This window comes from Eschscholzia californica, unplaced genomic scaffold, assembly GCF_041429995.1.
Source record: "Eschscholzia californica isolate CP2 unplaced genomic scaffold, dmEscCali1.0.p SCAF_2, whole genome shotgun sequence".
NCBI lineage: Eukaryota > Viridiplantae > Streptophyta > Magnoliopsida > Ranunculales > Papaveraceae > Eschscholzia > Eschscholzia californica.
Genome location: NW_028238309.1, coordinates 20040477 through 20051934, shown reverse-complemented (window position 1 = coordinate 20051934; position 11458 = coordinate 20040477). Strand labels below are relative to the sequence as shown.

The 11458-nt window shown below is 35.4% G+C and overlaps 1 non-coding gene across 1 annotated transcript; it reads right to left on the bottom strand.

The window, feature by feature from the left end:
- Positions 1 to 10266: 10266 nt before the first annotated feature.
- Positions 10267 to 10353, bottom strand: TRNAM-CAU (transfer RNA methionine (anticodon CAU)). The gene is given in 2 exon segments: positions 10267 to 10302; positions 10316 to 10353. It is a non-coding gene; the product is annotated as a tRNA-Met (tRNA).
- Positions 10354 to 11458: the final 1105 nt, after the last annotated feature.

Below are 11458 nucleotides of genomic sequence, written 5' to 3'. Positions count from 1 at the left end.
AGTTGTGGGTGCTCCCTTCATATATCAACACTGTGATGTCATGATCTCTGAGTTTCCCAATCACCCTAATAGTTTGGGGATGGTTGGTATCAGTCATGGCATGGAATGAAATCTCTGGTACCGGATCTGGTTGGTTGTCTGATTGGTCTTCTAGTTGAGGAGTTTCTGGTAAAATATCTTCAATCATATACAATTTCGGTTTGTTGCAGCGGTGTCGTGGTACATATTTTTCGTCACAGTAAAAGCACAAACCCATTTCTCGACGTTCGCGTGCTTCCTGGCCAGTGATTCTTTTGAAGGTTGGTGGATATGAAGGTGTGGTGGCTGCCACAGACTTTGTGTGAAAAGGGGTAGGTGGTGAGCCAAGGACGCTGGATGTTTTTGGTGGTGCATGTGAAGAGATTCGAGAGATAGATATTGTTCTTTCGATTGTGTTCCTCTTTTCCAGTAGTCACGCAACACCAATTGCTTCGGACAAAGTACGAGGCTTTTTAATCTTAACATCCAGGCGCACCTCATCTTTTAACCCTACAATGAAACAACCAATCAAAAGTTTCAGGTAATCCATCGATCAATTGTGACAGGCACTCAAATTTCTGTTGATAAACATCGGCAGTTGACGTTTGTTTGAGGCGAGTAAGGGCCTCAGATGGATCGTCATATTCGGTGGGACCAAATCTTCGCAACATTGCCTTTGTGAGTTCTTCCCATGATAATGGACCTCGAAATTTTGTTAGCCAACGATGCCATTGTAAGGCAACACCTTCCAGGTGAAAAGATGCAATGAAAACACATTACTGCAGTGGGATATTTTGGAACTCAAAATATTGTTCAACCCTTTAAATCCACCCTGTTGGGTCTTCTCCTGCAAATCTTGGAACATTGAGTTTCATATGAGAAATTGGAGCAATAGCCTGATTTGTAGCATCTGAAGATTAAGTGGATGGGTGGCATACTTCCTTTGCGCCAAAGGGGTTGATGTCAGGCATCTCTAGGCTTGGAGTGTGGTGGTGAGCAAACTTTAGAGCCTGAATTTCGGTTTGTATTGATTTAAGTGCAGCAGTGAATTGATCGAAACTTGACTCATGGCGAGCCAGGATTTTAGTAACCTCATTTTTGAATTCAGTATTAGTCTTACCCCTAGTATCCATGGGGATCTTACGGCTCTGATACCACTGATATGTTAGTGGGAAGATCAGAGAGGAAAAGAGAGAAAGATAGAGGTAAAGGAGGGATTAAGTGTTGAATGATTGTCTCATTTTCATTGATTAAGAGCATCTTTTATAGTGCTCACTTTACAACCATACTAGCAGTTAAAATAACTATAACTTCGTGTTGATCATGCACTTAACCCACTATCTTAAACATGGATAATGGAAACTAACTACTAGACAATAGACCCTAACTACTACATAACATAACTAAACACTAGGAACATGAAACTAAATAGCCACATATCACATATGTGGTCTTAAAACACCATTTTGAACACTAAGCTTTAATATTTAAAGTTTTAATCTTAAAAGTTTTAATATTTAAAATCTTAATCTTAAAAGTCTTAATATTTAAACTTTTAATTTTAAAATAATATAACTTTCGTTTTAATCCTTAAAGTTTTAAAATTTAAAGCTTTAATCTTAAAAGTTTTAATATTTAAAGTTTTAATTTGATATAAATAAGAAAATAGGGGTTTTACACACCTCTCCCATTTTTTTGAATGAGTATATTTTTTGAACCAAAATAGATTAGCAATTATAAAGGGAGGGCAGGGTAGAGAGAGAAAGATCCATCAACGCAAAAAACACCCTACTGCACTCACAGCTTTTGTTGCCTACAATAGTCACCATCCAAGACCGAAGACCGAGGATGACCAAAGGGGGAGGATGAGGGGGGTTGGGTGGGTGGGTTAAGAAAAACCCCATTTACATTAAAAAAATAGGAAAATTCTAAAGGCACCCAATATATACTTTACACGCCCCTAATTTACATAATTTAAAATTTAAATTAACTACGAGACAATAAAAACCAACTACTACGTAACATGAACTAAACACTAGGAACATGAAACTAAATAGCCGCATATCACATATGTGGTCTTAAAACACCATTTGAACCCTACGTTTTAATATTTAAAGTTTTAATCTTAAAAGTTTTAATATTTAAACTTTTAATTTTAAAATAATATAACTTTCGTTTTAATCCTAAAGTTTTAAAATTTAAAGCTTTAATCTTAAAAGTTTTAATATTTATACTTTTAATTTTAAAATAATATAACTTTCGTTTTAATGCTAAAAGTTTTAAAATTTAAAGCTTTAATCTTAAAAGTTTTAATATTTAAAATTTTAATTTAATATTTCACCCTTAAAACAATATAACTTTCGTTTTAATCTCAACTATAAATTTAGACGGTTTAAATTTAAAACGGACCCTTTAAAGTTCTAACAAAAAGTTCTGGATCTGTAAAATTTTAATAAAGAGATTTCAGAACTTAATGAATCTAGGACTTTTAATGTCCTAAACTTTAAAAGTTTCAAAACTTTAAAGTTTCTGAACCTTTAAAGTTCTAAACATTTATGTGTCAGAACTTTTATAAACTATGACATCTTTAGAGGTCCGGAACAAAAAAAGATTTAGTTCAACAAAACAAAATAACAGGCCCTTAACGCTCTTTTAGTGTAAAGACCTTTTTTCATGGGTTATTTCCCTAATGGGCCCCTACTTTGTGACCAGCTTCCCGCCTGGCCCCCTACTTTATGAGAAATACCCATATGGCCCCCTTCCGTTATGACACCGTTACTCTCTTTCTTCCATTCCTTTTCTCTCTCCTCCAGCATGTTTTCTCTCTGCCACATCGTTAAAACCAGCCAATTCATCATATTCTCCGGCTAAGGTCGCCGGCCGACGACCTTCAAACCTAAAAAAAAAAATTTATTTCATTTCTCCTCTCTCTCAAAAAAAAAAAAAAATTTTCACCTCTCTCTCTCTCTCTGTAAACTCCGGCGAAGGGGGTTACCCTTCGCCAGAGGTCGGGATACTTTGAAGGTCTGCCCGAGCAGACCTTTGAGATCTGCTCGAGCAGACCTTCAAGGTCCTCCGGTGAAGGGTAACCCCCTTCGCCGGAGTTTAGAGAGAGGTAGAAAAAAATTATTTTTTTTTAGAGAGAGGGAGAGGAGAGATGAAATAATTTTTTTTTTTTTTTTTTAGGTTTGAAGGTCGTCGGCCGAAAAATTGGTCGGCCGGCGACCTTAGCCGGAGAAGATGATGAGTTGCCTGGTTTTAACGAGGTGGCAGAGAGAGAAAACATGCTGGAGGAGAGAGAAAACATGCTGGAGGAGAGAGAAAGGAAATGAAAGAGAGAGAGTAACGGTGGTATAACGGGAGGGGGCCATATGGGTATTTCTCGTAAAGTGGGAGGTCAGGCGGGAAGCTGGTCACAAAGTAGGGGGCCATTAGGGAAATAACTCTTTTTTTATATTTTGTTATTGCAATATTGTACTCATTTAAGCTTCATGTTGTAATTTACTTTTATAAGTCTTTTACTGTAGTTTACTTTCGTAAGTCTCATGTTGTACTCAAAGGAGTCAAAACTCTCAAAACCATGTAAAATGTATTTGTAAAATGTGTTGAATTTAATTTTTACATATGAATGAAAATTCTAGTTTAAATACAAAAAAAAAAGTAATGATATATAGAAAGCACCAGGCCTGTCCTAGGAGAGGCGCAAAGCAGCTAGAGAAGTTTGGTTTATCTGAAAAAGAATCAATCTTCTTCTATCTTAAGATTCCATTACAAAAGTTACAAAAAAAACACAATAACCTAGTTATAATATATTTGCTAAAAAGTAATGAAGTAGTTCTTTTTATCTATTTTTTTTTGTTGAAATCAAATACATTAACTTAAGCGTCTATTACAACATCCAAATTAAAAGATAAACATAAACAAAAAACAAAGTAATACACCAAAATACAGAAATAAAGAATTGCGTAAAATAATTTCGTGTAGTGGATCTTCCTTTATTCTGTAGCTTAGACGTCTGGCAGCTCTTCAAGATGATTACGTGAAAGTTGGTCTTGAGATTTCTTCCGATAGATTGAAAGATGTAACTAGTACCTTCCTTCCTGTAACATGTAAGATGGATTAAACAGACACCCGAAGTTCCATAACGAAACAAGGGTGTCTGTAGGGTGGAGCCAAAAGATGGTTCCGGGATATCCTGCCAGTATTCTCCGTATGCAGAGACCATATCCGTTCGAGTTCCACAAAGTAGAATCTGATCAGACACCTGGTAAATGGGATCGCCGTCATAGCCCGAGTATAAATACTCGGCTAATTCGACAAAAGATCGCACATGGGATGCGACAAGGGGTGGAAGTGAGCATGTTAAGGACCTTGGATAAGTAGTTAAATCTATTCTAAAATCAAAAGCGAAAGAATTCGACAGAGATTGAGCTGAAGCGTGAGAGACAAAAGGTGCGCTACTAAGATGGCCATACCTATGTGAATCGAAGTGTCTACCTGGGTCGAAAGGTAAGTTAATGCTAATAGTAAATCTCTTATAAGACGTACGATACGAGCTCATGATCCATAAGGTTAAGCGATGGATCCAAACAAACATGAAATTATTACATACTTTACAATCTTTCTTGGAGATGAAAAGTAAGATGATAGGAGTTGGATTAACTTTTGAGAAACTTTCAATTGAAATAGAAGAGAAATTGGAACCTATGGTGTGATCTTCGATTAACCGGAGTGGGAAGAAAATCCCCCTCCGATGGTGGACTATATGCTTGTTAAACGGCATACCAGACTGAAAGATATGAGTTAGGCCCAAAATGCAACAAAACTTACCAACAGGAAATAAAAGCTAGGAACTAACTAATTAACCTTGGAACAAAGTTAAACAAGTCTAGATTACTTCCCTGCCTAAGGCTAGGTTCTAGAAAAACCTATGCTTCTGCTTTGTCGTTGATTCACCGTTGCCTTTGATGACATGCAAGACTGCCGCCGTCGAGGAATCGAATCTGACTACTACTCGATATTGCCCCATATCGCTTCCTGGATTTGATCTTCGGTAGTAGATATACTTAACTTTAGGGTTCCTATTAATATATGACGGTTTTCGGTGGAGAAGATTATGGTAAAAGATGGGAGTAGGTTTTGAGTGGTTTGTAAGTCATAATAAGAAGATAGGGTTTTGGATGAAGAGAAAGGATTCTTTGATGTAGGGTTTGAGTAAGATTTAGACTGGGGATTTGATCGAAACTAGAATAAGATGAAATTGGTTATTAACAGAAGGATTTTTCTGGAGAGATCTCTACCGAAATCACAAGCTAATGATAAGGATCAAAACTAGAGTTAATCCTTTACTTCTGATCTTTAATTCTATTCTTGCAAGGAAACTAGATCTAGTTTCTCTCTCTAAAAGTTAGAGAGAGAAGCTCTGATGGTTCCACCTACTTTGCACTATCCCATAGATGATACAAGTAGTTCTTTTTATCTAAGTTATGGAGTTTGGAAGTTCTCTACCTTTCGTAAGACGTTGCTTGACTTTTTTACTCGGGTTTATTTTAAATGTTTGAAAATGAAAAAATTAGTGAGTTACGAAAATTATGTTATTTTATGTCAAATAAACTATATCATGTTACCTATCTAGTATCGTTTTAAGAAAATAGAAAAATTGTAGTTCGAATTTTTAAAATAACATGAGTTTGGTCAATGTATGTTAGTTATTGATATTATCCCTTAGAAAAACAAACAACTAAAAAAAAAATTTAGAATATGTTTCTAACGTTTATCTTGAAAAATACGTTTTAATGGATATTAAAAGCATTATTTGCATAATATCAGGGGCGGCTCAGGCCCAAAGCCACCAAAGCGGTCGCTTTGGGCCCCAATGTAGTTAAGGGCCTCAAATTTCGATTTTTTTATGATATTCTCGTAATAATAATTATACTTCAAACAGATTTAAAACATAAGTTAAGTTGTAGCTTAGTGGATAATAGCATGTGTTTTATGCAAGAGGTCACGGGTTCGATCCCTCTTATAAGCATCATTGAAAATTTATTTATTTATTGATTTTTCACCATATTAGGGCCCAAATTCTAACTTCGCTTGGGGCCTCCCAAATATTTGGGCCAACCTTGCATAATATGAAGTAAATGATAAGAGAAAAGGAAGAACATGAGGATATCTTTTTAACTAATTTTCACAACAAAATATGAAATAAAGATTTCACCGTTAGATCGTCAGTTTTAAGTTTAACCATTAGATCGTCAGTTCCCGATGATTGAGAATCGTCGAATCTTAGGGTAGTTAGATATCTGAGTCTATAATTAAGACTCCTATCTTCAGAAGAAATATACACCAAAAACTTATTTATCTCTTTATCTTCATCTTTCGTCTCCCTGCAAACTTCTTTGTCAAGATCAGTAGAACATGCAGAAGGATTGCTTCCTTTATTCGTGTTAGAACAACTGAATCCTAGGGGACTACGTCCAACACTGTTAAGCATTAACAATCGGCAGCATGGGCAATTAAGTCGTTAGAAAAGCGAGTCCAACTTGTATCTATTACACCATCAAATTTACTTTCGAATACAGGTTTATAATTTTCTGATTCGAATGGCTTGCTAGTTCAGTCTGTAAGATAAGTTTTCCATTGTTTCGATATACCATTAACTTAAAACTATTTTTCTGTTGATTTACTTGTTTTGTTGTTATTTTATGCAATAGAAACAAAGAACATCAATAAAAGGAGAAGATCATAACCAACGGTCCAGCAGTTTTCGATCCTATAAGTCATAACAATTGAAAACAACCTAAACTAAACCCGAGCCAGAAATTGATGATAATCACCACATGGAAAGCCCGTTAAGAGAATCTTTCTGAAGAAATCGGATATCATCGTATATTGAGATAAGACAATAGGATATTCACGTTAACTAACCAACTGTTTGACTGATATTTCTCTCAGGTGGGGAGCATACTTTTACAAACCTTTCGTTCCAGGGTTCAGCACAGAGTTGACTCGTATCCACCCTTCTTCTGACCTTTAAGTCTTGGCAGAGCTTAAAGTGATTAGGAGGCTCGCATGTTATTGTAAGATGTATATGGTTCTAACTCATATAGTTATTCAAGGTCATGTATGTATGGGCGGAGCTAGGGGTTACACTATCACTTACTTGTAGAATATATGTGACTCAAATGGCATATATATATATATATATATATTGGAGTTTCAGCTCGGGTTGTTGTTTCTTAAGCCCAGTGTGCATAATGTCATGGGTTCTAGTCATTTCCCCCTCAAAGTTTTTTATTCTTATTTGTGCATTATGTATTCTTTTACTTTTGGTCCAAACTTATGCCTCTTATTTTTTAACCAGATTCTTTTCTGATCCCTTCTTCTTGTTAATTAAATTTTATCTTTTGTGTTATGTTCTAGTTCTTTGTCCTCAAACGATGATCACATATATTAATTCTAATGAGTGTGAAGTTTTTTTTAAATTCTTAATGTTTGAAATATTAAAGAAAATTTCACGTAGATCTTATTTATACTAATAAGAATTTTTGAATCATTTGTTTTGGATTTAAAAGCTAAGATACATATAAGAATCATGATAGCAAATATGTCGTATTCGGCTAAAAATTACATTTAAAATACTACATGTGAGTGTTATCTCAGTAATTTTAGGTTAGTCTGTGCTAGCTTAAAATCCAAGCTCTGCCCATGGATGGTATGTAATTGTACTCCTTTACTTTGTCTATAAATACAACTCATACTTTACATTGAGGGTATCTTAACTTCAACAATTCACATGATATCAAAAGCTTCAAATCTAAATTATTTTTGGTTTTTAGTGTCATTGTTCTTATTCTTCTCTTTCTCTCTCTTTCTCTCTCCTGTTTCATTCATGACCGACTTTAGACACCAACCTGCCAACCTCCCATACCAGAGTTCAGGTAGCAGAGCTTTTTCGAGTCCACCTCTCTGTTAGTTTAGTCAAAGTCTCTTGTGCGATTTTAGAGATTCCGCACTTGTCACCCGAAGTCAATCAACTCACTCTTTGACTGGTCAAGGCTAACCATTATTAGGCTAGCAGGAAGATATGAACGATAACTGAATGACCACAAAATATAGCAAGTACACATATATGAATACTAAATTAAACCAACCAAAAATACAAAACAGATTAGAAAAAACTAAAATACAGAAAAAGACCAGGTCTAAAGTCTATCGGAGTAGATCTATTGAAATATAAATAAATTATGCGAAAGTAATGAAAAACGGGCCAGAGACAAACATGCATCTTAAAACGAGTTGGGTTGAAAAGTTTCAAAGAAACACACATGAAAACCAAAAAGAAGACAAGAAAACTAAGGTGTCGTTTGGCAACCAAAAGTAGAAGTACTTTTGTTTGTAGTAGAAGTTATTTTGCTTTAAAAAAATTTCAAAAGTATATTTGCCAAAAATGTTACTTATAAGTAAAAAAAAGTCAAAAATTTAATTTGGTAACTCAATTTACTTTTGATACTTTTATTTTTGTTTCTCATAGAGATACTAGATTTTAATTGAATTTGTTTATGATTTCCACGATTACTCTCGTAAACGAAGTAGTGGTGATATTGGTGGTAGTGCTGGTGCGATGGAGGTATGGTTATGGGGTGTGGTGGTGGTTGAGGTTTGATGGTGGTAGTGGTGGTAGAGGTATGACAATGGCAGCGGTGATGGTCGTGATGGAGGTATGGGTGGTGGGGGTGGAGGTATGATGGTGGCGATGGTCAGGGCCGACCCAAGTCTCTGGGAGGCCTAAAGCAAAGTTAAAATATGGGGCCCTTTACGAACCTATAAGAAATAGTTCTCCCTGACATTACTATAAACATAGAACACGATAAAAACATCGATTCATAATCAGACTTTACTTTCGAAAACGTATCTAACTGATACCAATATAACAAATGAGTATGTAACTATAACTTATTATCACTAACTAGCAATGATAATTTGTGACAAAAAAATGACAATGATGACGATTTGAACTTATTATTTCATAAAAGTAAAAGAAAATATTTCGAAAGAGATTAAGACATTAGCTTATGAGAAATCGTAAGAGTCTGAAAGAATTCCACCGTAAATAATAAATATCTTGTTACTCCAAAAAATGAAAAGAGTACTAAAATTAAAAGGGAACTAAATTTAAAAGAGAAAGGAAGAAGAAAATAAATCGAATAACAAGAGGGCACGCTAACTATATATTTTCTAGAGAGAGAATAGGAGGAGAGAGAGAGAGATGGAATTTGGGAGAAAATAGACAGAATTAAGGGAAGAAATATATTGCACATAATGTTGGAAATGGTAATTGGTGAGGAAGGTTTTTTTTTTGGTAGATTAGCTATAGGTTTCCCACAATTGATGTTGGAATTGAGGAAAGAAATCCCATAAGATTTTTTCAAGATGGGTGCTTATAAGTATTTTAGGGGCCTTTTTGGCTTGGGGGCCCAAAGGAGCCGCTTTGGCTGCTTTGGGCCTAGGCCGCCCCTGGCGATGGTGGTGGTGGAAGTACAGTGGTGGTGTTGGTGGAAATACGGTGGTGGTTGGGATACGGTGGTGGTGGTGAAGGTACCGTGGTGGTGGTGGTGGAGCTACGTGGGTGTTGCTGTCGAGGTGTGGAGGTGTATGGTGGTGGTGGTGGTACGAAGGTGGTGGTTAAGGTGTGGTGGTGGTAGTTGAGGTAGGGTGGTGGGGGAGGTGCAATGCTTGTTGTGGTGGTGTTGGGGGTAGAATGGTATGGTAGAAGATTAGTTGTGGTAGTGGAGCGGAGATAGACAAAAAAAATAACTTCAAGTAAAATTCATGTATATCTCAAAAAAAAAGTTACTTTACTTTGAAGTCAAAAGCTAAAAATTTAACTTTAAAAGAAAGTCAAAATTTAACTTAAATGAAGTCGGTAATTTTTGCGTACCAAACTAACTTTTTGACTTTTCTACTCAAATAAGCAAAAAAGTAACTTATTTTAGTGTTGCCAAACGACACTTTGTGTCGGTTGATAGAGGCTTTGCAACTTCAAAAACGTGTACACAGGACAGGTTCGTTCTAAAAACAGATATTTGGGGTGAGAGAGGCTCGAACTAACTTTTTGATTTTTCTACTCAAATAAACAAAAAAGTAACTTATTTTAGTGTTGCCAAACGACACTTTGTGTCGGTTGATAGAGGCTTTGCAACTTCAAAAACGTGTACACAAGACAGGTTCATTCTAAAAACAGATATTTGGGGTGAGAGAGGCTCGAACTCTCGACCTCAGGATTACTCTGCAAAGCTATGAGACCTACGCGCTAGCCAACTGTGCCACCACCCCTTTTGGTGTTGATTTTACCAAATCAAAGTCCATGACTTCTCTTTGATGTTAAACAATGGACGCTATTTTACTCAGTTTGCATCCTAAGTTTCAGGCCTCCCTAAAACATGAGACTCAAGACAACTGATTTAGTCGTTTTGGCCAAGGATGGAACTACCTATCATATGTCTTTAATATCAATCTAAAAATCAAATAGACGTTTTTCAAAATAAAATTCATGTATATGTTTTTAATGCATAGCTTTACATTATTTTATGGTGGCCAATACGTGGACAACCGTTTTTCTTATATGGACAACTATCTTATGTGGACAACCAAAATAATTATTTTTTTTATATGGACACCAGTTCTAAGGGGACAACTCTCTATTATTTTCACTCAAGTCCTCTTATAATTAGATGTATTATTTTAACACCTCCCTCTTTTCTCATAAACCTTAAGTAAGTTTGGTCTTCTTCTACTACTACATCTTCATCATCAACCCAAAATTCTAGAGAGAGAATTTTTTGGAGAAGATTATGACATCAAACAAAGGGAAGGGAATTGTTGAAGGATATTCCTAACCAGAAAGATCAGATCTAAAAACCCTAAAACCCGTTTAACTTTTAAAACCTAGAAATCAAAAATTTCAAAACCCTAGATTTTTTTTTACAAACATGTAGAGTTGCTCGTGCTTCGTGGAAAATCGACAATACACGAGAGATCTTAATTTCTGAGTTTTTGTAAAAAATAAAAATAAAAAATCTGACTTTCCAATTTCGTAGATTTCCTACGAAAATTTGGCAAGACAGAAGGAAACTTGCCACGAAAATCTAGCATATTTTCGTAGATTTCCCACGAAATTCTGGGAATTTCTTCTTCACTTTCGATTTTTTGCCTTGAAATCGTTTTGTATTCTTTCAAACTACCCAAACGAAAATACAAAATAAAATTAAAAAAGTTAGAGTTTTATCTCATCAATGTAAGGTTTGATTAAACCCATCTAGGGTTTGATAAAAAACAAAGGAAAGTAGTAGAAACTATAATTCACTAAAAAAACAAAGAGAAGTGGTAGAAACTATAGTTTACTAAAAAATAAAGGAAGTGGAGATTGATGAGTTTTATC